This window comes from Mustela lutreola, chromosome 3, assembly GCF_030435805.1.
Source record: "Mustela lutreola isolate mMusLut2 chromosome 3, mMusLut2.pri, whole genome shotgun sequence".
Taxonomy (NCBI): domain Eukaryota; kingdom Metazoa; phylum Chordata; class Mammalia; order Carnivora; family Mustelidae; genus Mustela; species Mustela lutreola.
Window position 1 is genome coordinate 130,442,944 of NC_081292.1, and position 27,334 is coordinate 130,470,277.

A 27,334-nucleotide genomic window follows, 5' to 3' on the forward strand; every position below is an offset into this window, starting at 1 on the left:
CTCACACATCTGGACTCTGGATTCTGCACTATACCCCAATAGCTTCCGCTTATCCTTGTGACAACCCTATTTCCCTTGATATACTACACACACCTTCCTGGATTTCTGCTATCTTTGTTCTACTTACATTTCTTTTCCTGACTGTTCTCTAAATGTTCGATTCCCTAGAGCTTATTCCTTCTTGCTTACAGGATTTCAATCTGTCTCATGGTTTTAACAGTCTTCTCCATGTCGGTAACTCCCAAATCAGTATCTGCTGAGTGCAAAGCTGATATACCTAACTACCTATTTGACATCTAGGCTTGGATCTCATGCATTCAAACATAAAATGTACAAATGAGAACTTTTAATTCTTCTTTTCCTAATCTTCTTCCTCAATAAATAACACCACTATTGTTGTGCAAGCCAGAATTTAGGAATAATCTTTTACTTACCCACACAAATGAAATATATTAGCAAATCCAACTTTTATTCAAAATGGTTTCCTTATCTGTTGATTTCTGTTAATCTCCATTGCTGCCACCTTAGTCTAGGCCATACTCCTATCTCACTAGACAGTTGTACTGGCCTATTCTTTCTACTTCCGTTCTTGCTTCTATAACTAATCTATTCTTCTGTAATTTATATTATTTTAAAGGGGGTAGAATTATATTTTAAAATTAAATAGAGCATATCATCTCTCAACAGAAATCCTCTTGGTTTTTATTGTACTTACAGTGAAATGCAAACTTGCTGCTTTGTCTACAGTGATCCCTCCATGATCTGGCTGTAATTTATCTCTGTCCTGCCATGTTCCACCACTTTCCCTTCTGGTTTACAAGGATCTATATTGTCCTTCTTGTTCTATAACAGGCCAAGTTTTTCCCAACTCAGGCATTTGGATTTGTTGTCTAGAATGTACTTTCTCCAGATCTTCATTTAGCTGACTCCTTCGTGCTTGAATCTCATGGAAATATTGTCTTCTCAGACAGATAAAATAAATTGACCAATTTCTCAGAAAACTCTGGAGTTTCTTAGTGGGGTTCTCGGTGTAGCAAGACACTTAACAATCATTTCTTAAGAGGCTGAGAAGGGTCTTGGAAGGTGGTTTGGAGTCCTAGAGGGATGGCTCATTGAATGCAGCTGAGATTCCATGAATCATGAGAAGATTTAGGAGTGTTGAGAAAACCCATGGAATGGAGGGAGCCAGAAGATGAAGCCAGGAGCCAGAAGATGAAGAATCTCTGATGGGTATGTAGGGTCTTTATGGTTTAGACTGTAGACTTTAGCAATGGTCACAAATACTCAGGAGTATCATAAAACAGTCTAAACTGTAGACTTTAGCAATGGTCACAAATACTCAGGAGTATCATAAAACCATCTACAGTATAAGAGGCATTAAAGTCAGGGATCCAGGACTGGAGCTACCTAGCAACCAGCCTTAGAGAGATTTCTGAAACCCCTCAAGGAGAACTCAAAGAGAACTCCTTTCTCAGTAGAAGGAAGACCTATAAATATCTTGCATAGATACTTAGGCATTGCTTTGAGGGAAGGGATTGGTGATGAGGGAAGTGCTGAAAGATCTAATCAGTTGCTTAAAAGACAGATGTAACCTGAAAAAATATAACTGAAAGATATTTAGTTTGTGTCTATTTGGAAAGTTTAACAAATCTTAGCCCACCTTAGTTTCCCAGTGGAGTAAGTGTAAATGGGCCATAAGAGCATGTGCATGTGAATATAAATGTCATGTGCCGATTATTTTTAACCACACATTGATAGTCAACAACATTAAGGAATTTATGTATATTTGTGTGCATGGATTTATAAACTGATTCAAGGACTAAAAACAGATTAATACTGCCCTGAAGGGAAGGATATTTATTTGAGAAACTGTTCTCATCTTTCATTGCTCATTTTATTTAATGGAGGTAGCTTTAAAAGAACAAATGTCTAAATCTACCCTCAAGAAATTCTGATTTAATTGGCCCAGAGTGTGGGCGGGGGATCATGATTTTTAAAAAATTTTCCAGGTGCTTCTAATGTGCAGCCAAGTTTGACAGGTTGAGAATCAGTGTTTTAGACTAAGATAATCTCTTTCTATATACATTTCCAGTGATACACCACCATTTCCTATATGCTAATACCTCCTGATATGAGTGAGATTTAGCTAGGACCCCTAATCCCTGGCTCTACCTAAAGCTTGTGATTCAAAAAGTTTCCAAGGGGTATAAGTACAAAAAAATACTCCTAAAAAATGAATTATTTTACACAGTTAGTTAGTTTAGAGAATTGTATCAGCTTGAGGCCTCTTTTGGCTTCAGTGGATTCTGGAATTAAATCAAGTGAATTCCTTGGAATCTTTCCTTCAGGGTTATATCAGCACCTTCAACTTCAACTTTTGTGTATAATTACCCTCATCTTGAGAGGAAATGTGGAAAAATCAACTTAGTCAGGTTTCTTCTTCCCAAAGGCTTAAAGCAGAGTTGACCTTCACCTCATTTTCTTTTTCTTTTCCTTTCTCTTAGGTTCTGTCAGCAATCATTCTCATGGTCAAGAACAGTTCAAAGTTTCCCATTTTCATGTATTTGGCATAATTGCCTGGTTATTCCTACTTAAGCAAATAAACAATAATAACAATAGAAAAGCAGGTCCTTCGGCTCCAACCCACCTAGTCTAAAAAACACCACTGGTCAGCGTAAGATTAATGGGGCTCTGGAGAGCACTGTAGTAAAGACTGCTAACCCAGCAGTCTTTTGAAATATGCCATGATCTCCTCAGCAATGACATCTCCATAATGAGTTTCATGAGGGTATATATTGAGTCTAATGAACTTTTGTTAGCTCTGCTGTTTCTCACTCTGTTCCTTTTGCAGCTGCTAAAATGGGAAAGATTGAAATCAGCAAGTTTCTGACTGTGAGTAAGCTAAAAGAGGCTTTGAATAATTTTTTCCGCCTGCTTAGCGAATTTCTCATGTGACAGTTGGATGTTATTTGGGGTTCATCCTAGGAGGAAGAAGTGCACACATATTTCAGTCATTTTTGAGAATAAATACTCTCTGTATATATATTTGTAGTTGTCATTTTTTTTTCTTGAGGTTTATGATTGATCCATGGCATGTGGCCCCTTGTGTATTGCTCTGCTGAAAACAGCCTAAAAAGAATTTTCCAAGAGTTTTGTGGCACTTCTCTTTAGTTACAATTCTACTTTTTTTTTTCCTTACTAGAGTATCTGTCTTCAGAGAATCAGCATAACAGAAGAATAGATACAAATAAATGCAAAAATATCTAGAGAAGATCAATTAGATTTGTGAAAGCACCTTTAAAGTAATTTTTTACTGAAAAATTTAATCAAATTTATTAATCATATCTCTCTGCTTACCGGTGTTAAATAAAAATTTAAAAGGTAGCAATCAATAAACAGAGATAAAAGCTTCTTAAGAATAAATGAAAGGAAGTAATAAAAAGACTTGCGAAGCTGAAGTGCCTCCTATCAACAGCAGCTGATAAAATATTAAAAGATTTGCCTTGTGTAATGTCTCTGGAGAGCCGTCTTGCTGATGTACCAGCTCATGATTGACAACATTGAGACCTTGCTGGAAGCCACAAAAGTATATCTATAATACTATGCTCAATTGCATAGATCTTTCTTCCTAAATGGGGCTGGAAATAACATATCACTGGGTGATTGGCTTTTAAAAATTTGAACACTCCTCAGTTCTAGCTGAAGTTTAATTTGCTTAGAATTAGATACTATGTGGTATCTAGAATCTGAAAAACAAAAATGAAAACATATCATTGTACCTGAAGACATGTGAAACTGTTTTGGATGAGTCACGAAATAACTGGAGGAAATTTTATGGGTGGGGTGATTTCACTGTCGGAATAAATAATTAGTAATATTACTGTTGTATTCCATGTGCCTGATACTAAGCTAAGTGATTTAAATGATTTTGGTGCATGTTTTTCAACTAAGCCTCACAAAAAAAGCCTCACCTGTATGACATGTGATGATACTTTCATCTTTCTTGAGATAAGGAATTGAAACAAAAAAGCTGAGGAACTTGCCCAAGGTCATAGTAAATAAGTGGCTTATCTTGTATTTGAATCCAAGTCAACTTAACTCCAAATAGCACAATGACAGGCGGGGATACTGACTAACCACTATACTAACCAGGAGCCATTCCAAATAGCATGACAAACTGAAATTGACCAGGAGGTTGGTGACATCCTAGGCCTCTGCTCATGGAAGCAATGATTACAACTTAAGTCAAAAATATTGGATAGATAGGCACATACTAGAGGGACAGGAAAGAACCCAAAACACAGGACAGTATAATTTTATTTCCTCACTTAGTTTTAGGAAGTCAGTCTAATAATGGGTAGGATAAAATTAGATAGAAGCCTGAATATGCTTGGAAGCATAAACAGTGTGACTTCAGACACCGAACCACACAGTGTTTGGGAGTGGAACACTTTTCTTGTTTATTCGGGCATCACGGCATGGTTTATTGTGCAGTCAGAACTGGTGTATCCTGTGGTGACCTAAGGCGTGTTAGGGCTTTGGGTACACCTGGCAGGCAGTGGGTTATCCCTTCACAGAAGGTGGGAGTAGGGATGATAGCAAAGTGCCTCCATAGACATCATGCAGGACCTGAAATATGAAAAACTGAAAAGTACAACATTATACCTAAGCATGTGTGAGACAGTTTTGGGGGAATTTGAGAAACCCCTGTGTGGGGAACTGGTTTCTCTTCCAGAAGACAGTGATTAAAAAGCAATCAAACTCTTTAACGATGGGCATGAACATAATTTTGTGGGCTTAGTAGATGATACCTGGGGAATTTAGAGTTATATATGATTATTTATACAACATAAAAATAAGAATCCTTAAATAATCACAGATTGAACATTTACTTATTTCCACATAAGTGGCAACAATTACCAAAAGCAGCATCAAGTTAAAGTTTAATTGGTAAAACTGGTTTATGTACGCGAGAACTTCCAAAGCTGTCTTCTCAGCTCTCCCATTAGCTTGATGATCTTAAATTGGCTTTGATAAGAGGCTGCGCTTTCCATTTTACCTTTAAAGTTAAGGCATAATTGAACAAGTCCATCAAAAATGTTTTATGAGTGATAAGAGAGCCCTTTCTAAGAATAAGATTACATGTGACAAAAAAGAATAAAGAGAACACTGAGTCACTGAGTATTTTAGGAGAGGTAATGTAATCCACAGCAAAAACTCGGAAAATAGGGGATTGAAAACCTCAAGATATACTTCAAAACCTGTGCATAGCGGAAGATCTTATGGTCACCACCTTAACCAAGTAATCAAATCTAGCACCACTGATAGCATCTTGTGATTGACACTCTGCCTCCCGCTTCTCTCACTATGAAGTATTCTGCATCACCAATGAAATACTCATACCAAAAAAAATCATCCTGAATTGAAGTGAAAGCAAGATTTTATACAAAAACTTCAGAGAAAATTATTTTTAAAAAAATGGAAGAACACAGCAAACAATAGTTAGAGCAAACAGAAAAATAATGGTTTGTGCTTAATAAAGGTAATTCAGATATTGGGACCCATGAAATGGAGTTCACCCCAGTAACCCAACTGTCACTGGTGTCAGCTTGCACTTAACAGAAATACCTCACTGTCAAGAAAACCTAACAGACCCGATGAGAATCCTCCAACTTAGCTGTAAGTAGTTTACCGTACCCTAGAAAGCAGGACCTGGTCACCTTACCAGGAAATTCCTGACTTCCTAACCAATTATGCCCTGTTTGGTGTTGCTTTTTCTAAGCTCTCGAAAGCATTTTCTTGTCCAAAATCTCTCAGGAAGAGTCTTCCATTGCTTGTAAGGCATTGCACTCCTCCAATTCCTTGATTGTTTTTCCTCAAATAAAGGAATCAAACTTGTTACTAAATTGTGTTATTTTTCATTTGACACACTCTTTAAATAGATAACAGCCTTGAAAAAAAGGTATATGTATCTATATGTGTGTGCAGTGCAGGAACTTTACCAAAAAAAAAAAAATGACATACATATAATGACAGATGCAATGCTTGAAAGTTGATTTGATCTTGTCTTATAAAAATTACTGTGAAGAAATTTGGGGGAAAATTAGAGAATTAGAGAATGGACTGAAATTAGCAGATGTTGAAGGTTAAATAAGTTTTTGATAAGTTTTAAATGAGGGTTTAAAAAAACATTTTTTTTTATAAACATATAATGTATTGTTAGCCCCAGGGGTACAGGTCTGTGAATCACCAGGTTTACACACTTCACAGCACTCACCATAGCACATACCCTCCCCAATGTCCATAATCCCACCACCCTTTCCCTATACTCCCCCCCCCCCAACCCTCAGTTTGTTTTGTGAGATTAAGGGTCTCTTATGGTTTGTCTCCCTCCTGATCCCCCCTTGTTTCTTTTCCTCACCCCCAAACTCCTCACATTGCATCTCCACTTCCTCATATCAGGGAGATCATATGATAGTTGTCTTTCTCTGATTGACTTATTTCACTAAGCATAATGCCCTCTAGTTCCATCCACATCATTGCAAATGGCAAGATTTCATTTCTTTTGATGGCTGCAGAGTTTAAATGAGTTTTTTGATAGGATATTTTAATATAGCATCCTTATTTATAGGAGATACATGTTAAATTATTTAGAGGTGTTCTGGTACCTGAAATGTACCTTCAGAAGCATGAAAAGAATAGCTAGAAAGATTTTAAATATTGGAAAATGTTAATATTTTAAAATCTATTTTGTAGATATTTAGGAAATAATTTTTTTTTAGCTTTTCTGTATTTGGCATTTTTAATAATGAAATTTAGGAAGAAAAAAGGTAACTTTACTAAACTTATCATTTCGTTTTATCTTGGATCTACCTAAATACCTGCAAAATGGTAACTCCTACCATAAGACTGTAAGCTGCTTCATTATTTGATATTCCCTAAGAATAAAGATTATATTTAGGTTGTTTATTATCTACTACCTATAAAATTCTCTTTCATATAGTATTATGAGTAAATGAATGATTGATAACCCATTTGTAGTACTTATGTCAATTGTTTTAATAAAAATTTAAACTCTTACATAAAGCTAGGTTTTACTTCTCTCCATTCAGATTACAGCAATTTGGCTGTTTCTCTTTTCAGTTGTGTTTGGTTTTTACTTTATGTATTTTGGAGTTCTGTTAGTGGGTTCATGCACAGTTAGGACTCTTTCGTCGTCCCGTTGAGTTAACCCCTTCATCATTAAATGCTCATATATATTCCTGATAATATTCCCTGTTCTAAAACTTCGTTTGTCTTATGTTACTGTCTACACTTCTTTTTGATGAATTTTGGCATGATGTATCTTTTTCTATCTTTTTACTTTTAATGAATTTGTCTTAATATTTAAAATAAATTTCTTATAGACATAATATAGTTGGATCTTGCTTTTTAAAAATCAACCCAAAGAATTTATGTCTCTTGAGTATACTGTTAGGCCATTTTTTAAAAAAAGATTTTATTTATTTATTTGAAAGAGCGAGAGAGAGCACAAATGGGGTGAGGGGCAGAGTGAAAAGCAGGCTCTCCCCTGAGCAGGGATCCCAATGCTGGGCTCGATCCCAGGACTCCAGGATCATGACCCCAGTGGACAGCAAACCCTTAACGAACTGAACCACCAAGGTGTCCCTGCTATTTGTTTTCTGTTTGTACTATCTATTCTGTATTTCTGCCTTTCTGCTTTCTTTTGGATTAATGAAGTAATTTTTGCCTACCATGTTATCCCTACTCTTGGCTTAGTGACTGTATGTCGTCTTGTATTTCTGTAGTGGTTGCTGTTAGGTTTATTACATACAGCATTATCATATCTAAGTTTACCTTCAGAAAGTTTCTACCACTTTGTGAATGTAATATTATTAGACCACATTTCCATTTTATTCCGTGTTGTAATTGGTGCTGTTTTTGTAACACATTCTACTTTTACATATATTATAAACCCCACATAAGTTTTTAAAATTTTTGATGTACACAAGATTTTTCTTTGAAGAAATTAAAAATGAAAAAGTATTTTTTATTTACCAACATGTTTACTATGTCTTCTGATTTTTTATTTCTTTGCATAAAATCCTCATTTCTATCTGTAATCATTTTTACTCTTCCAAAGAATTTTTATTAACATTTCTTATGGAGTTACGCTGCTGGCAAAGAATTCTCTCAGCTTCTGTTTTTCTGGAACAGTTTTTATTTTGCTCTTTTTATTTTTTTTGAAGGTCATTTTTTATGTGAATATAGAATTCTATGTTAACAAGATTTTTAAAAAAATTCTGCATATAATGATGTAATTTCATGATTTCTGACTTACATAGTTTCTAATTAGAAGTCTGTGTTAATCCTTACCTTTATCTTCTCTATATAGTATTTCCTTTATTTCCTTAAGAAATGCAGGAAATGAAAGGCATCAGAGCAGAAGGCACTGATGCTTTTTTCCCCTTTATTCTTCACTGTTACGGCCTCAAGTTCAATGATCTTTTCCTTTTCAGTGTTATCTCATCCAGAGGTAATTCCATTTCAGATAATGTATTTTTCATCTTTAGAATTTCCATTTTTTTTGGTTGTTCCTGTTTCTCTCCTTTTAATATTTATCTGTTTCTCTACCTTCTTGAGCATAAGGAACATATTTAAAATACTTTTTTGGAATGCCCTCATCTGCTAGTGTAATCATCTCTATAATTCCTTACTCTGTTTCTATTGGATGTTTTCTTCAGGGAGTAAGTTATACTGTTCTGTTTTTGGACATGTGTAGTAATTTTTTACCATATGTTTGACATTGTCAGTTACCTTTTTCAGTGTAGGGATTTTGTTGTCTTCCTTTGAAAAGTATTTTTCTTTGCTTAAACAGGGATTTAAGTTTTATAGATTATTTTGTTCCCTTTAAATCTAGTTCCTTAGATCTGCTAGGGCAGGTCCAGAATAGGCTCACTCAAGGGATACTTGAAATGTACTACTAAACCTTGACCCTATTAGACCTTTGTAAGTAGTTTAAACTTCACTATTTTCTTAACTCAACTAGACCACCAAGATTTGTTTGGGTTCCTCCTCCATGATTTCATGGCTTGAAAACTGCCTCTGGGTAGAAAACCATGATAATTTTATGCTTTATCTCATTTGTTTCCCTTGTCTCAGGAATCACAGCTCTGAATTGCCTCTTTTCCAGTCTCTGAAAACAATTTTTAAATAATTTTCTAAATATCCAGGCTTTTCAGAGGAGGTTTTGCCTAGGTTATTACTTTTTAGTTTGCAGCAACAGTTAGTAGATGTTTTTTAAGGAAATGTGTATTAAGCAAAGGCCTAGTACTGAACAAGGAGACCATGTTTATGCCTGTGTGAAATATATTAATTTTAATCTCATAGGAATGCAGAAGATATAACAATAAATCCAAATAGTGTATTAAATAATAGATTTCATGAACATGCAAGAACTTTAAGAAGTCATTTGACCAAGTTGTGTAAATACTTGACGTTGGCAAAAGTCATTAAGATTGACTAAGAATTAGAATTGGCTTGATATATTACAGTAATCCATATGAACATTTTATTATCAACATGATCAAAGTAAGTTTCTTTAATGTTGCCTCTTTTTATACATATGGCCTTTATACTGCTTATGCCTTTTTATCATTGTATATTGTCAAAAGACATGTAGTATGGTGCCCTATCCACCAAGGTGTCAGATAAATGCCTCACCAACTGAATATATCACTTGTATTCAACTTCCTGGAATTAAGTTCTTATTTAATTTTCTTATTAATTTTTAAATTTTGAGTTATTTGGTACAATCATATACCATTGTTCATGAAACTGTCTCTTTGTAAGAAAAATCTGATATGGTAAAATAACAAGTGTTATACATTGTTGCAAGGAAAAGGGCACATCCTCTTTAGAAACTGTGCAGGTTTCAATAACAGGTTAACTGACTGTCAATAAAAGAGGAATTAGCTTTGCAAATTTTGCAAAAGCAATTTATATAAGGACCCCAGAGCTCTTAGGAAACAGAAAAAGAAAGAGCAAATCTGCTGAAAGAAGGGTTGATGAACTTCTGAGGCCTGTAATTTTTTAAAAGAAGAACACATCTACTGATAACTCAGTTTGGAAATGACATTTTTAACCAGTATTTCATATTTTCATTTCCTATAATCAATTTGAAGTGATGGTTTTGGTTTACTTTAGTGGGGCATTAAATGATAGAATTCCTCTTTATAATTTCAAATTATTGCATCTCTCCCTGTAGAGTCCATTTAAAAAAATAAGCTTCTGCAACTTACTTTTTTTTTAAAAATATACTTTCCTTATAGAGCAGTTTTAGGTTCAAAAGTTGAACAGAAAGTGCTCTTCTCATATACCCTGTGCTTCCATACGTATGTGGCATACCCAACTATTAACATGCCATGCTCAAGTTGTATGATTGTTACAACCAACGAATCTACATTAACATTTCAGTATCACCCCAAATCCCTAGTTTACATTAGGGTTTACTCTTGCTGTTGTATATACTATAGGTTTTGGCAAGTGTATAATGGTATGTATCCACTATTACTATATTGTACAAAATAATGTCACTGCCCCCAAATCTTCCATGCAGCGCCTACTCATTCTCCCCACTCAGCTTCAGTAGTCATGTCTCAATACCTTTTTCAGAATGACATATAGTTGGAGTCATACAGTATATATTAGCCTCTTTTACTTATGTATAATATGCATTTAGGGTCCCTCCATGGCTTTTCACAGCTATGTAGCTCACTTGTTTTTACTGTTAAATTATATCCTATTGTCTGAATGTACAACAGTTTACCCATTCACTTTCTGAAAGACATTTTGGTTGCTTCTGACTTTATGCATTTATAAATAAATCTTCAATAAACATCCATTTGTAGGTGTTTGTGTGAACGTTAAGTTTTCAGCTCATTTTGGTAAATACCAAGGAGCACAGTTACTGGATTGTATGATAAGAATATGTTTAGCTTAGGGCACCTGGGTGGCTCAGTGGGTTAAACCCTCTGCCTTTGGCTCAGGTCATGGTCCCAGGGTCCTGGAATCGAGCCCCGCATCGGGCTCTCTGCTCAGCGGTGAGCCTGCTTCCTCCTCTCTCTCTGCCTGCCTCTCTGCCTACTTGTGATCTTTTGTCTGTCAAATAAATAAATAAAATCTTAAAAAAAAGAATATGTTTAGCTTTGTAAAAAACTGCAAAAATGTCTTTCAAAATGGCTGTATCATTTTTTCATTCTCACTATAAACTCTATAAAAAAATAAGAAATATCCAGAGAACAAGAGGTAATTCTACAGAATATATAATCTTTTCATAGAAATTCTCTTTGGAACTTAAGTTTCATATTTTCACTTGGACTGTGTCATGTCTACCCGAACAACGTGGCCAAAACAGAACTGTTGATACCCCCATGCTTCACATAATCAGTCTTCAGCATGTTTCACTATCTCAGTAAATGCAATCATCCACCCAGATTTCTACCTTGTTCTCACCATTCACATCCTGTTCTTCAGCAAACACAGTCATCTCTTTAAAATATGTCTTATATTCATCTACTCTTATCTAATAATATTCACTATATTCAGTTTTATTATTCATCATACTGACATTATCTTTTTCATTGATAAGTAGACACTATGAAGGCGGAAATCTTGCTTTTTTTGTTCTTGGTTTTATTTCTGATGTCTAATACCCAGTACCGGGAGCATGGTGGGCTTTCAATCAATATTCACATATATATCAAAATAAGTGATCAATATAATAGACATTTTGAATGCTCATATAATATTTGATGAACTTTCCTCATCCTCCATTCTCTTCATACAGACTCTCATTTTGTTCAGCTAACCCACAGCTTTTCAAGGCGCTGGGTTTCATATAACCAGTTAGTGTAACACCATTCCATTTGCTAATATTGCTCTTTTGAACAGTCGTATGACATTTTTCTGGACATAGGATGTGAGGTGAGACATGCTGATTGGCTTCTAAGACCTATTTCCTTACTCTTTATAGAAAACATGTCTTATTCCCTACAGTCATCCTATCTGCAGGGACTCTTGGGCCCATGGAAGCTGCCCTGTGGCCATAAGGGAAATTAGCCAAGAACACACTCAGGGAATAGCTGAGGAAAACCATAGAAAGAACATGGGTACTTGAATGTTGAAATACCAAAATTGAGTTGGTATATTTTGTTATGCAGAGTATAACATCTTCCTCATTGTTATCCAGTTGAGTTAAAATTCTACTTGCCCCCCAAACCATCACAGTCAATACATTTACGCTGAAAAATGTATTCCAGGGGCACCTCAGTGACACAGTCAGTTAAGTGATCTCCTCTTGGTTTTGGGTTAGGTTGTGATCCCAGGGTTATGAGATCAAGCCCTGTGTTGGGCTCCAGGCTCAGTGCAGAGGCTGAGTGAGACTCTTTCTGCCCTTCCCCACAAATAAATAAATAAACTCTCAAATAAACAATATTTTTTTAAAAAGTGTATACAAGATATAAACAAATCTGATCTATCATCTATGTATCTTTTTAAAAAAATGTATGTAAGATATGAGCAAATCTAATCTACCTATCATCTATCTATTTATCTATCTATTTATCTGGGGATATAAATCTATTTTTTACCTTCATTATAAGGAGTGCTAAAACACAGGTAAATGGTGAGGTGAGACAGAATGTCTGATTTTGTTGTTACATTAATAGTCATGTGTACTTATTGATCAAATAATTTAAAAATAAGTAACACTGGGACAAATTCTGAGATCTTTGTTTAAAGTTTTCTTGTTTTAGAACCTGGATAAACTTCTAGAGCAAGAATAGACTAAATGCCTGAATTTTTGGTTTTCTTTATAATTGTTCTTTCTCTTATTGCTTGTCTTTTAATGTTAAAAATGTATTCTTCATCTCATTTAAATATTTTTACCTATCTGAATAGATATTTAGAGGGTATATATGTCTTTTGAAAAAGGTATCTTTGGGCCTACTTTCAGGAACAATGAAGACATTTGGAAGTTTGCAAATTTTGTTATTTTCTGAATTACTTTTAAGCTTTGGCACTGACTTGGGGTTTAGTATATACTCTGAATGGATTGAATCTATTGTACTTATTGACTGGTCGTATACTTGGAGACTTAGACATTCCCTGAATGAATTTTTCTGTAATGTTGTAATTATTAGTGAATACCTCCCACAAAAGTGAATTATGGCTTAAAACTTTTGTCCCAGGGACTCTTCTATGCCACTTTCTATTCTTAAATCTTCTAAAATAGCTATCTCTTATATAGTAATTGAAATGTGTTGCCAAAAATGAAAGAAGAAAAATGAATGTTATATGCTTTAGAATAAGAGTGGTCATAATTAATCCACCATGTCATTGTATCCTATAATTTAAGATAAATAATTTTTATTGGATGATCTGTGCTTGTTAAATTCAGCAGATACTATGACAACCTATTTCCCTGGTAGAACAAATATCCAAGAAAAAAGAAAAATCTTCGATTTCCAAAAATGCTCCCATAGGATTAGAAGAAACACCTATTTGCTTTCTTAGAAAGTCGATTGAAATGTTTATAATAACTGTATCATTAACATTTCTAAAATTAAATATAGAATAGATCGGAAAATATAGAGAAATAAACTGGCTTTAGAGGAATGTCTTTTGAGTCAATGGGACCATATGCAACTGGAACAAGAAGTTAGTTTTAGAGGCTTTGAAGTAAGTCTTCAGAACTAAATGGGGTAATGAAATTGTCAGAGTCAAAATGTATTAAGTTCATCAATTCATTTATTCGACAAATAGTTTCTAAGTGCATACTATGCGATAAACATTGTTCTCCACCCTGCAAAGTATAGGAAAGTGTTTTGGCACTCATCACTCACAATACTTAGAATATAGTCGAGGAAAAGGGAAAAGAAATATATAAAAACAAGTAGTGTACACTATGGGAATAATGAGCAGAGTAGATTGTGAGTATGGGGTACTCTAGGTATGTTCTCTGGCAGTTTAAAATATGATAAAGCAATCTTTGAAAGCAGTATTGTTCAGTTTGTATCAGATACATCATTATACTTTAGAACAATTCAACAATAAAAGGCTGACTGATCTTCCAGGCAAATACATTATGGAAAAGTGAACTTTATAATACCTTATATGTGTATGATAATGTTTACACACACTGTTATTCAATATATATGATAAGGTTGCTACTATTAGTCCATTACATGTGATGTATCATAGACTAAGTTTAAGTGACTTGCTTGAATTCAAGTAACTAGTTCTTTGAGCTCTAAAATATTTCTTTAAATCAAGTTAGGTAATGGTAACTCACTCTTAAGTTGTTCAGGACTCATAATATATATTTTTAGCCTACTGGATGGCCATTGTGAGAGACTACAATTTATAACTTTCAAAGTTGTTTCAGTTTTCTTTTTGTAAGAACAATGAAGTGCAACTTAAGAAGAGTCAGGATGTCATTATTACTATTATTTTGACTGTAGAGATTCATTTTTTATAAACCACTGATTTCTTTACCATTGAATGTGCTGATTATATTAATAAGGCTTGGCATAGATAACCCATTTAATTGGCACTGTTAAATGTCAGTGTAGGTATAGAAGCAAGGCAAGTTTTCTTTTGATTAAATTGTACAGGATTCACCAAACAGAGCCAAGTGTCAGATATAATAACAATTTCAGATTTCTGACTTACTGGCCTATGAATATTATTTAATAGCTTGTCGAAATTAATTTAAATAAACTGATTTGAAAAATGGCATTCAGTACAGATTATTCATGTAGAAAGCAACATTTAATTGGAGCAATAAGTGTTTTTGTTTTGTTACACTTCATGAGTGACTCTATGTAAGTTCCTCTACAAGGTCTTATTAAAAATGCTCAGTTTTGATTGTTAGGTGTTTAGCATGATTTTCTGAACTATACGAAATAGGAGCTGTCTTGAAGATTATAATTATTTGATACCACACAATCATCACATAGTATCTGACAACCAGAAAATATATATTTTGTTTTTAAATTACAACTCAAGAAAGCAACGATGTGAAATTCATTTTCTAAGGTTTGTAAGAGAGCTTTTGATGACCTTTCTGTAACATGTACTTGGTAATCATGTCTTATATGTGATGTAGGATATAAAAATTAAGAATCTAGTCTTCTATCTTACATTAATAAAAAGTACTAGTCAAAAATTATTAGTGAGAGAAATGCATGGAGTATGAGACGGAATGTTCAAGATTGTGTGAGAACAGAGAAAGGTGGGAATCTGACCCTACAGAGCCTTGAAACAATGTCAGAAAGTTTCACATTTGCTTTAAAAGCAGAGAAAAGTAACTGAACAGGAGTATGACATAATCAGATTTAATTTCAGACAAGATCCCTCTGTCTTCAGTATTACAAATAAATTTAGAAGACATTCAAGTAGGAAGGCCATTTAGACTGAAATTAGCAAATGAGGAATCTGTGGACCAAATCCAACCTGTCACATCTATCTATCTATCTACCTATTATTTATCTATCTATCATCTATCTAATTTTTTAAAGCTCATTAAATGAAAATTGCTTTGAATTTTTAAGCATTTGAAAGAAAATCAAAGAAGAAAAAATTTTATGTTAGATGAAAATTATATGAAGTTCAAATTCTAGTGTCCATAAATAAAGCTTTATCGGACTGTATTTTGTGCTCATACATTTATGTACTGTCTATGGCTGCTAATGTCACTACACCTCAGAGTTAAGTAGTTGCAACAGAAGTCACAAAGCTCAAAAAGTCTGTAATATTTATTTTAGAAAAGAAAAGAGGGGGTCCTGGGTGGCTCAGTGGGTTAAGCCTCTTTCTTTGGCTCAGGTCATGGTCTCAGGGTCCTGGGATTGAGCCCTGCATTGGCCTCTCTGCTGGGCGGTGGGGGGAGACTGCTTCTCCCTCTCTCTGCCTGCCTCTTTGCCTACTTATGGTCTCTGTCTGTCAAATAAATAAATAAATAAATAAATAAAATATTTAAAAAGAAAAGAAAAGAAAAACTTTACTGACTCCTGACTTTTGCTATTTCAGTGATCCAGGTAATTGCTAATGGCAGCTTACAAAATGAAGAGAAATTGGTGAATCCAGTAGGTATAACTATACTTCTATTCCATAATGCATTGAGATTGTAAAGATAGCTCCTAAATTTCTGAATCTCAGGTGCATGTTGATAGCATTCACTAAGTTAGTTAATATTGATAGAGAGTCATCTTGAAGAGAGGGAAGGAAAGACAGAACAGTTTTGTACATACTGAGTTTCAGGTAACTTTGAGGTTATAAGTAGGTGCATCAAGTAGATAGTTGAATATATAGGAGGCTCAGGTGAGTGATTTGTGTTGGAGATATAAAGATATGAGTAAATCAATGAGCCCCACATAGTGGTTAAATTCATTAATATGGTCAAGGCATCCAAGGGTGAGTATAAAAAAGATGTTGGGAGGCATCCTGATACATTTCAAATCTTAAAGAATTGCAATATTTACGCTCAGATAAAGTAGATGGAATTATGAAGAAAATAGAAGAGTGGGGCAAGAGGGGAAAGAGGAAAACCAGAAGACTATATTAATATGGGAACAAAGAAAACATTTCAAAAAAGGAATGCTCAGCCATATATGTGCTGCCAAGATACAAGAAAGATGACTGACAAAACCCCCACTGATCTAGCCAACTATAATCCTGTTTTTTCTTTTCCTTTTCCTTTTTATTTATTTTTTATTTTTTAAGATTCTATTTATTTATTTGACAGACAGAGGTCACAAGTAGGCAGAGAAGCAGGCAGAGAGAGAGAGAAGGAAGCCCGATGTGGGGCTCGATCCCAGGACCCTGGGATCATGACCTGAGCCGAAGGCAGAGGCTTTAACCCACTGAGCCACCCAGGTGCTCCCCTGCTTTTTATTTTTAATAAATATTTACTTTGTTATCTGTAATAGTCTGATTTGTGATCAGGCTACAGAAGTCAATAACAGAAAATCCTCAATAGTTTGAATGACAAATATGTTTAAAACTTCTGAAAACTAAAAAGCAAATACCAAATCAAGGAAAATGAAAAACTAGAAAAAATATTGCCAATGCATATGATAAATATTTATAAAACAAAATTATTTTAAATCAATAATAAAATGCTGACAAGTGCAACAAACAATGGGGCAAAAATTGAATAGGCAGTTCAGAAAAATTGTGATGCATATGAGTGATAAACTTGGAAAAAATGCTCAGGAATGAACATCTCATTTCTGTGCCTGTAAGGTTGAGAAGTAGAACCTGGGAGGTAGTGACCCTTTCTCATCTAGAAAAGGTATCTTCTGGCACCCAAACTAATACTAGTTAATTAACTGTACATTTGGGTTTTATAGGGTGAAATTTACAAACAGCAATAACATCTGATTGGAAGGGAAAATTTTTTTGACTGATCTTAACATTCCAAAAAAATTATTGAATAGCCACAAAAGCATGCCATTATTCAGTGTTACAAGGTAGAATTAAGGGAAAGCTAGAATGTCTCTTTTTCTTACCAACCAGAAGAAATGAATAAAAATGAATGCAAAATAAAAATGAAAGCAGTGGCTTAGGAGTGAAGACTTTACTGTGTGGTTCTAGGCTTGTAAGTAACATCTCTTATATTCCTTCCTATCAAGAGAGTTGTTATGAGAAATAAATACGTTGTTTTAATGGAGAAAATTATTATACATTTATGGTTTTTCTCTGGGATCAAATTGAATGTTGGTGTCTACATTATTTACACATTGCTAATTTTTAGGAATCTTCTCCCATGTACATGGAGATATAAAGGGAGTATCAGTAATGACATTAAAATGTGTTATCTTTATTAATAGAGGTTTATGCTATTTTAGTATTGTCAGAATGATGAATAGCATGTAATTCAGAGAAGATGGCTTAGAGCAGATATACAGAATTTACATAGAATGGGTTCATCTGGCAATAAAGCAAATAAAAACTTCACTTTTATGGTCTTAACGTTTCAAGTATCTAGTCCTAATTTACAGTTTATTTGCATGATTTGAACAGTTGAACTTTTATTTAATGCCAAATTATGTCATTTTAACATAAATGACTACCATTTTTTGTATTATTAAGAGATTAAAGTTTCTGATGTATAGTTCTGAAAGGTACTTTTGACACTGAGATAAATGCACGTTTCCAAAAGAAACATTTTGCAATAATTCCAATGTCCTGTTTCTCTCCCTATTCATTCACTAGTTTTAAACATAATGCAGACATTTGATACATTCCTTTGAAAGCATGCTTAAGTATTATTTACATTTATGTGTCCAGTATAAATAAGGAAATCCAAAATCTCTGCAGTATTGGGTTACTGTCTTCTTTTTCCTTTATATTTTCTTATAACACATCATATAGTGCAGTGGTTTTCAACCCTGGCTGAGCATCAAAATGATCTGTGAAGCTTTTAAAAATATAGTGAGAGAGGTCAGCATCTCCATCCATTTCCACTTAGTCTACAGCTGAGACTGAATCTCCTGGGGTGGGCCCTGTCATTTTTATTTTGAAAAGTCTTTACAGATGATAATTAAGACTCTTTAGGTTATAAATTTAAAAACAACAACAACAACAACAAACACACAACCAAACTCCTTTTGAGTTATCTTGTAAAAGAGGCATTTATTTTAAGGATTCAGTCCTTTCTCAGGGAACCAAGCAAGGGTTTGGCGAGGCCCCAGGAATGGACAAGAGCCAGGGCCTTGGAGGAAGAAAAGGTGCCTCACAGGGGGCTTCTCTTGAAGTCTGCTTTCCTATCTCTTTTTGTCTTTGCACATCAGCTTCATTCATTTCTATCCTCACAGGCAAGCATCGGCTGTTTCCCAGCTTCTCAGCTTACTTTTCTCCTTTTGAGAAAGTAGATTGATTCTTTAATCTCTTAGTTCCAGAAATAAGTTACCCAGAGGAGGAGTTCATTTGGTGAGTTGTCAAGATGATGGGAGGGAGCTGGGCAGACAAATCTGCAAGGTCCATTGTAAAGGTGTGGCTAGGACTCAGGATCACTGGATCCTCTGCTTAAATAACAAACATTTACAGGCTCACAACAGGTGTCCCACTGGGCTGGAAATACTAAATTAAACAGGATACATATGGTCCCTGCTTTATAAGATGCTTAAAATATTCTGTTTAATTCTTGATGATGTTTAGAAAGTTATGTTCAATTATAGATTGACTGAACATGTAGTCGGACCAGATGTTGAGAAGGGAAGATTAGGGATATTGAAAGGCTGGGTTTTCTTTGTAAAAATACAGTAATCTTCTCTTTTATTTTAGTGTCAGTGAAAAGCGGATAGGGACAGTGGTGTGTGTGTGTGTGTGTGTGTGTGTGTGTGTACCTTCACACTACTCTTGGAGAAAAAGAGACAGGGAGAGAGACAAGAGGAGATAGAAAGGAAGGGGGAAAGAGGAAAGGGAAGAAGGAATGGAGTTTTATGTGCATTGCTAAATTTTTCAGCATTTCTAGTACTTCTTATACTCTAATTTGTTCTGATGGTGATGTAGAGCTCTTTCCTGCATTTTAGTTGCTCACTCCCCAGGGCTGTGCTCAGGGCCATAAGCTATAAGGATCCTGAAGGACAATGACCTTTGTTAGTACCCCCAGGCACTGATGCCTGGAGACTTAAGAAACTTAAGAAATTATTGATTTCACATTGTCATCATTTATTCTTATTTTGCAGACTATTCATACTGATTCCCTATTGCCAAGACTGTATAACCTAAGACTCTGTACACTAACTACTCTATGTGACATTAAAACAATTTTACCTGTGGTGAAAAGGTTTCCCCAGGTGTAGAAACTGACAAAATACAATGTGTAATGACTGAAGAGTTCATGAAAATCTACATTGCCAAAAAAACCAAAAACCAAAAAAAAAAACAAAAACAAAAACCCCACAAAACCAACTCTTTTTGGTGCATTCCAAAATTGCCTTTTTATGTGGTCTTATTCCTGAGATTCCAATTTCAGATATCACTTCTATTGGATTTGAACTAATAACTGATTAAACTGAAAGTGTGTCACAACTGTCCAAGGTTCTCTTTAACAATCTAAAACGTAAACCTCTGTTGGTTAACTCTCATTCAGAGTGAGGGATTTGTGTACGTATGTGTGTATGCATGCCCGCAAGGGCGTTCACACTGTCCCTTTGTTGACAGCATGTTTGGGATGGACAGGCATTACCTTAGACCATGTGTTGGAGGTGAGTCTAAGGATTATGAAGAGCCTTTCTACCATGTCTAAGAGCCTCTTTAACATGTCTAACACAGGGCGCCTGGGTGGCTCAGTGGGTTAAGCCGCTGCCTTCGGCTCAGGTCATGATCTCAGGGTCCTGGGATCGAGTCCCGCATCGGGCTCTCTGCTCAGCAGGGAGCCTGCTTCCCTCTCTCTCTCTGCCTGCCTCTCCGACTACTTGTGATTTCTCTCTGTCAAATAAATAAATAAAATCTTTAAAAAAAAATAAATAACATGTCTAACACATCTCAGATATGTGGAAATGACCATCTTTCCCTGTAGTAGGGTGATTCATACCATTAAATTAATAGTTTAGTATGGGACACACAGGGTAAGACCTGTAAAAGTAGATTTGACTTATGATTATATTTTATTTTCTGTTTATTTGGTGGGAATATCTAGAATCCTATCATAGTAAATAGTTCAAATAATCCACTTACCTTGCTCCTGTGACATTCAAAGTAAGAGCAGCTTTGTTAGAGGCATGGAAATAAGAACTTACTGGCTGGTGGTATTCAGAGAGTTCGTGAAGGCATTATCAACTAAATAAGATAACAGCATCAGAAATAAAATACTTCAAAAAGTACCTTTTAAGAGTACTTTAAAAAGATAATATAGTTTCTGGTTTTTTAGATTCAAGTTTTTAATTTAGATTCCAGTTAGTTAACATACAGCGTAATATTAGTTTTAGGAGTAGAATTTAGTGATTTCATCATTTATGTATGATAGCTGGTGCTCATCAAATGTGCCCTCCCTGATCCCTATAACTGATTTAACCCATCTTTCCATCCATGTCCCTCCAGCAAACTTCAATTTGTTCTCTATAGTTAAGAGTCTGTTTAATGGTCTGCTTCTCTCTCTCTCTCTCTCTTTGCCTATGTTCATTGGTTTTGTTACTTAAATTCCACATATGAGTGAAATCATATGGTATTTTTCTTTTTCTGACTTATTTTACTTCGCATAATACTGTCTAGCTCCATCCACGTCATTGCAAATGGCAAGATTTCATTCTTTTCACAGCTGAGTAATATTTCATTGTATGTACATACCACTTCTTCTTTATCCACTCATCAGTCGATGGACCTTTGGGCTCTCCATGGTTTGGCAATTGTTGATATTGTTGCTATAAATATATGAGTGCACGTATCCCTGCAAATCAGTATTTTAGATATTAGCCTGTAATTCTCTCTCTCTCTTTTTTAGGTTCCATGCCTTATATGGAGCTGAACATGGGGCTTGAATTCATAAGAGATCAAGACTTGAGATCAAGACTTGAGCTGAGATCAAGAGTCAGACACTTAACCTACTGAGCCTGATCTGTTTTATTGTTGTTGTTTCTTTATCATTTATTTCTGTGATAATCTTTATTATTTCCTTTTTTCTGCTTGCTTTCGGCTTCACTCGTTTTTTTCCCTAGGTTTAAGGTTAGGTTGTATATTTGAGATTTTTTTTGCTTCTTCATGTAGGCCTGTATTGCTGTATACTTCCCTCTTTGGATCACTTTTGCTGCATTCCAAAGGTTTTGGACCATCGTGTTTTCATTTTCATTTTTTTTCCATGTATTTTTTTTCTTCTTTAATTTCCGCATCGACCCATTTATTCTTTAGTAGGATATTCTTTAACTTCCATGTATTTGTGGCCTTTCCAATTTTTTTCTTATTGTTAACTTCCAAGTTTCATAATGTTGTGGTCAGAAAATATGCATGGTATGATCTCAGTTGTTTTGTACTTGTTGAGACCTGATTTGTTACCTAATACGTGATCAATTTTGGAGAATGTCACACATGCAAACAGAATGTATATTCTGCTGCTGTAGGATAAAATGTTCTTAATATATCTGTTAAGTCTATCTTGTCTAGTGTGTTATTCAAAACCATTGTTTCCTTATTGGTTTTTTGCTTAGATCTGTGTATTCCTGTGAGTGGAGTGTTAAAGTCCCCTATTATTATTGTACTTTTATCAATGAGTTCCTTTATGTTTGTTATTGTTTCATGTATTTGGGTGCTCCCATAAATATTTACATTTACAATTGTTAGTCTTGTTTAGAGCCAGTGTCCAGGTTATCCATTCTCAACAAGTATCTCTGCACCTATAGTGTGGGGCAGGGGACAGTAATGATGCGCATTGGCACTTTTGTACCCAGAGAGGCAATGCCATCTTCTCAGATGCACCCCAAGAAGGGGGACCTTCTCTCTCAGTGCATCCCAGAGGACCTGCAGATCACCTGTACTCATGGGATATCCCCCCTCCTCCACAAGAACACTACCATGTCCTCAGGGATTCACACTGGCCTTCCCTCAGTCCTCTAAAGATCAAGTCTTTGAGCACTGTTGGTTGTAAAAATAGGAAAATCAGCCCCTCTCAGCCCCAGTCAACAGCTTTGTGGAAGTGTTTTCCTTGCATAATCCCTGTGCACTCTATTCTTTCTCTCTCTCTCTCTCCCCTTTCTGTGTGGGCTCCCTTCTTACTGCAGCATCTGCACCCAGATCATATCTCTGCATCTCTTACTTTCAATGATGTGACCTCTTCTCTCTTTGTAGTGCAGTTTGTTCTGTCAGTCCTCCGATCAATTTCTTGGTACTGAGAATGATTGAAATTTATCTAGTTGTGTTTGAAGGAGAAGGTAAGCCAAGGTTCTCCTACTACTCTGACAATTAGATCCTCCTTCAAAGATAATAATTTTTAAAACTAGAATTTTGAAATTAATGATATCTATCCTGTTACTATTTTAAATAAAATTATATGGATATAAATACTAACCAATTTATGAATTTCACTAACATATTTTATATTGATGTAGGACACTCTCAAGAGCAAATAATTTTTAAATTTTTTAGTGCATTTCATTGTTTTTAAAAATTAATTTATTTTTTTAAAAAATTTCAGTATAATTAACATATAGTGTTGTGTTATTTTCAGGTGTACAGTAGAGTGATTCAACAATTCTATACATTACTCAGTACTCACCATAAGGTAATGCCTATCACCTATTTTATCCATCATCTATCCACCTTCCCTCTGATAACCATTAGTTCTTTTCTCTATAGCTAAGAGTCTGGTTTTATTTTGTTTGTTTGTTTGTCCTTTTTGCTGTTTGTTCATTTGTGTTGTGTCTTAAATTTCACATATGAGTGAAATCATATGGTGTTTGTCTTTTTTGACTGACTTATTTCACTTAGGGTTATACACTTAAGATCCATCCATGTTGTTGCAAATGGAAGGACTTCATTATTTTTTTATGACTGAGTGATATTCCATTGTGTGTGTGTGTGTGTGTGTGTGTGTATGGGATATATCACATCTTTACCAGTTCATCTATTGATGGACAGTTGGGTTGCTTTCTTTCACATTTTGGCTATTGTAAATAACACAATAAACATAGGAATACAATTATCTTTTTGAATTAGTGTTTTTGTATTCTTTGGATAAATACCCAATTATGGAATTATTCAATCATATGATGATTCTATTTTTTTATTTTCTGAGGAATTCTGGACTGTTTTCCACAGTGGCTACACAATAGTTTGCATTCTTACCAATAGTGCACAAGAGTTCATTGTTCTCTTCATAGTCACTAATATTTGTTCCTTGTGTTTTTGATTTTAGTCACTCTGACAGGTGTGAGGTAGTTATTTCATTGAAGTTTTGATTTGTGTTTCTCTGATTATTGAGCATCTTTTTGTGTGGCTTTTGGCCATTTTTGTGTCTTTGGAGAACTGTGTCTTCATGTTTTCTGCTCATTTTTTGTTTTGTTTTGTTTTGTTTATTTATTCGACAGACAGAGATCACAAGTAGGCAGAGAGGCAGGCAGAGAAAGGGGAGGAAGCAGCCTCCCTACTGAGCAGAGAGCCCAATGCGGGGCTCGATCTCAAGACCCTGGGATCACGACCTGAGCCGAAGGCAGAGGCTTTAACCCACTGAGCCACCCAGGCGCCCTTCTGCCCATTTTTTTAATTGGATATTTTTGGTATTGATAATGCATTCATTATTTGATCAGTCTATCAAAAAGTCCTCCATTTCCTTTTGTATGTATTCTCTTCTCTCTGATATCCCACATCCTCTTCTTGCATCCCAGTATCCAATAAAGGGCTATATTAGCCTCCTTGGGCTGCTGTAACAAAATATCATGGACTATGTTGTTTAAACAATAGTTATCTCCCATAGTTCTGGAGGCTGCAAACTCCAAGATCAAGATGCTTACCAGCTAGGTTTCATTCCAAGGCATCTTTGAGTGTGTAGGTAACTACCATTTTTCTGTGTGTTCACAGGATTTCTCTTTTGTGGGCTTGTGAAAAGAGAGCAATAGAGCTCTCTGGTGTGTATTCTTGTAAGGACACTACTTCTATCAAATCAGGGCCCTGCCTACATGACCTCATTTAACCTTAGGTACTTCCTCAGAAACCCCATCTCCACATACAGCCATAATGTCCGTGTGTTGTTATGTCCACAGCCCAAATGCTACAACCTCTTTGAAGTCTCATTTTTTAAAAAATTTCTATATAGCTTGCCTAAGAAAAATTTCTACCAACCTGAAATAAAATATGTTTAGAAAAGGCCCATGACTTTTGAGCCACAGAATAAATCAAAGACGTTTTTGTAAAAGACCTTGATTAAATGAACAAAAGCATTCCATATTCAAATACATGGAGAACAGTTAAAGTAATGCTTAAGTATAAATTTCTATTAAATGTTTATCTTAATAAGTAGTAAGCTCACTTTACTCAAAATTATGCAAATTAATGTGAAAATCTGGTTGGAATGGGTAAATTTTTAGGATAAGATAAAATGCATGTGCCAAAATCCAAACAGAGCACTTCCTGTATGAAAAAAGGGAAAAAAGAGAAAAAAAAAAGGGAAAAGCCATTTGTAAAATATTACTTCTCAAGACATTTTCAAAGATTCATTCAAACCAAAAAAAGACATAAAGGAAGAAAGAATTTTTTTTTTTAAGATTTTATTTATTTATTTGACAGACAGAGACCACAAGTAGGCAGAGAGGCAGGTAGAGAGAGGAAGAAGCAGGGTCCATGCTGAGCAGAGAGCCTGATGCGGGGGCTCCATCCCAGGACCATGGGATCATTAACCCACTGAGCCACCCAGGTGCCCCAGGAAGAAAGAATATTTTAAAAAAGAAACATTTCCAAAGGCCTATGAAAGATAGTACCATATAAGAAAACCGGAAACCAAGCTAATTTTTTGAATTCTGCTACACAAATGAAAAAAAAAAAAAAAAAAAGAAGCACCTGAAAGAATAATAATATTGAGCAAGTTAAGTTTATTAACTGATGAAAAGATGATACATATTAGGAAATCATCAGTCATCTCCATTAGTGCCAATAATATATTTGATTACATTTAATGAAATTGGAATACCTGGATGTTTATTTAAATGTGATAAAATATACACATGGCCCATCCAAAACCCACAATTGTACTTAATGCAAAATAATAGATATATTTCTATTAAGTTAGGAATGTAAAATTTATGCTTATTTGGAATATCTAAGAGAATAGATTTATCAAGATGCTGGGTATAATATTAATGTTAAGAAATCAATTTTATCTTGTACTTGAAAGCTCCAATCACAGTAACAATATGCTAAATGAAGTACACAATCACAGCATATCTTGTCAGTTACAAGATAGTGGATATTTTCTCTGTCATTTCATTTTTTTATGGGCTTAATCTTTTTTTACTGTTAAACAAGGACAAAACCAAATATAACATGAAGTAGATAGAACTATAAGATGAACCTCAATTCACCTTTCACTGAGCTTTAATAATAATTTATGGTCAATCTCCTTTGATCCAAACTCTAATCCATTCCTCATGCTTCACTGGATTTCTTTTGACTTAAATCCTTAACATCATATAATTTTATATGTAAATACTTCAGCATATATTTCTAAAAATTTCAGAAACTTAGTTTGAACTAATTATAATAATACTATTATGTGTAAAATATAGTTAACAATAATTCCTTAATGTCATCAATGTTCAAATCCTCGTGATTGTGTATATACTTCTCTCTTTTATTTTCTCAATTTATTTATTAAAAAAAAACAGCTTTGTTTGTGCTATCGTTCCTTTTGTTTGAATTTAGTGGATCATATCTTCAACATCATTTAATGTGTTCCTATAAATTTGTAAGTTAGTGGTTGGATCTAGTGACTATATAATTCAGGTTTACGGGCGCCTGGGTGGCTCAGTGGGTTAAGCTGCTGCCTTCGGCTCAGGTCATGATCTCGGGGTCCTGGGACCGAGTCCCGCATCGGGCTCTCTGCTCAGCAGGGAGCCTGCTTCCTCCTCTCTCTCTCTGCCTGCCTCTCTGCCTACTTGTAATCTCTCTCTGTCAAATAAATAAATAAATAATCTTTAAAAAAAAAAAAGACAGTTTGTCATTATAAAAAAAATAATAATTCAGGTTTACATATTTATTTTTTTAGGAAAGTACTTCAAAGATGCTGTTGGGTACTTCCATCAGGAAGCACATATATCTGGTTGTCTCTTTTTGTAATGTTCACAGCTGTTGATGATCATTGCTTAGACCATTTTATTTTCATTATGAATCACAAAATGGGGATATTTCAATTTTATCAATCCATTTTGATTAGATAGGTTAAATGATGTTTATTGAACAACAGAAACACTACTTTATTGCCCAAATTCTCAGTATTTTTATAGCTTTCATTTTTTTGTTGTTGTGTTAGAAGACATATCCTTAACTTCATTATTCTAAAGTTTATCATTATTTGGTATTTCCATACTCTTTCCAGCCACAATTGCCTGGCACATTTTAACAATGTGCTAAAAAATACTCAACTTAATCATGTAATTTTGTACTATGTTATGTTGAATTATTCCAATCTAAGACTCTGAGGCAGAAATTTTTATGCAGGAGATCTTATAGGAGTGTTTTGGGGGAAAATAGCTCTGAAAATAAGAGAAGCAGAATTGGGAAGAAACGATATTAAACTGATGCAAAAAAATTATATGGGGAGCCAATTATATAGAGGTGGATGATTTGC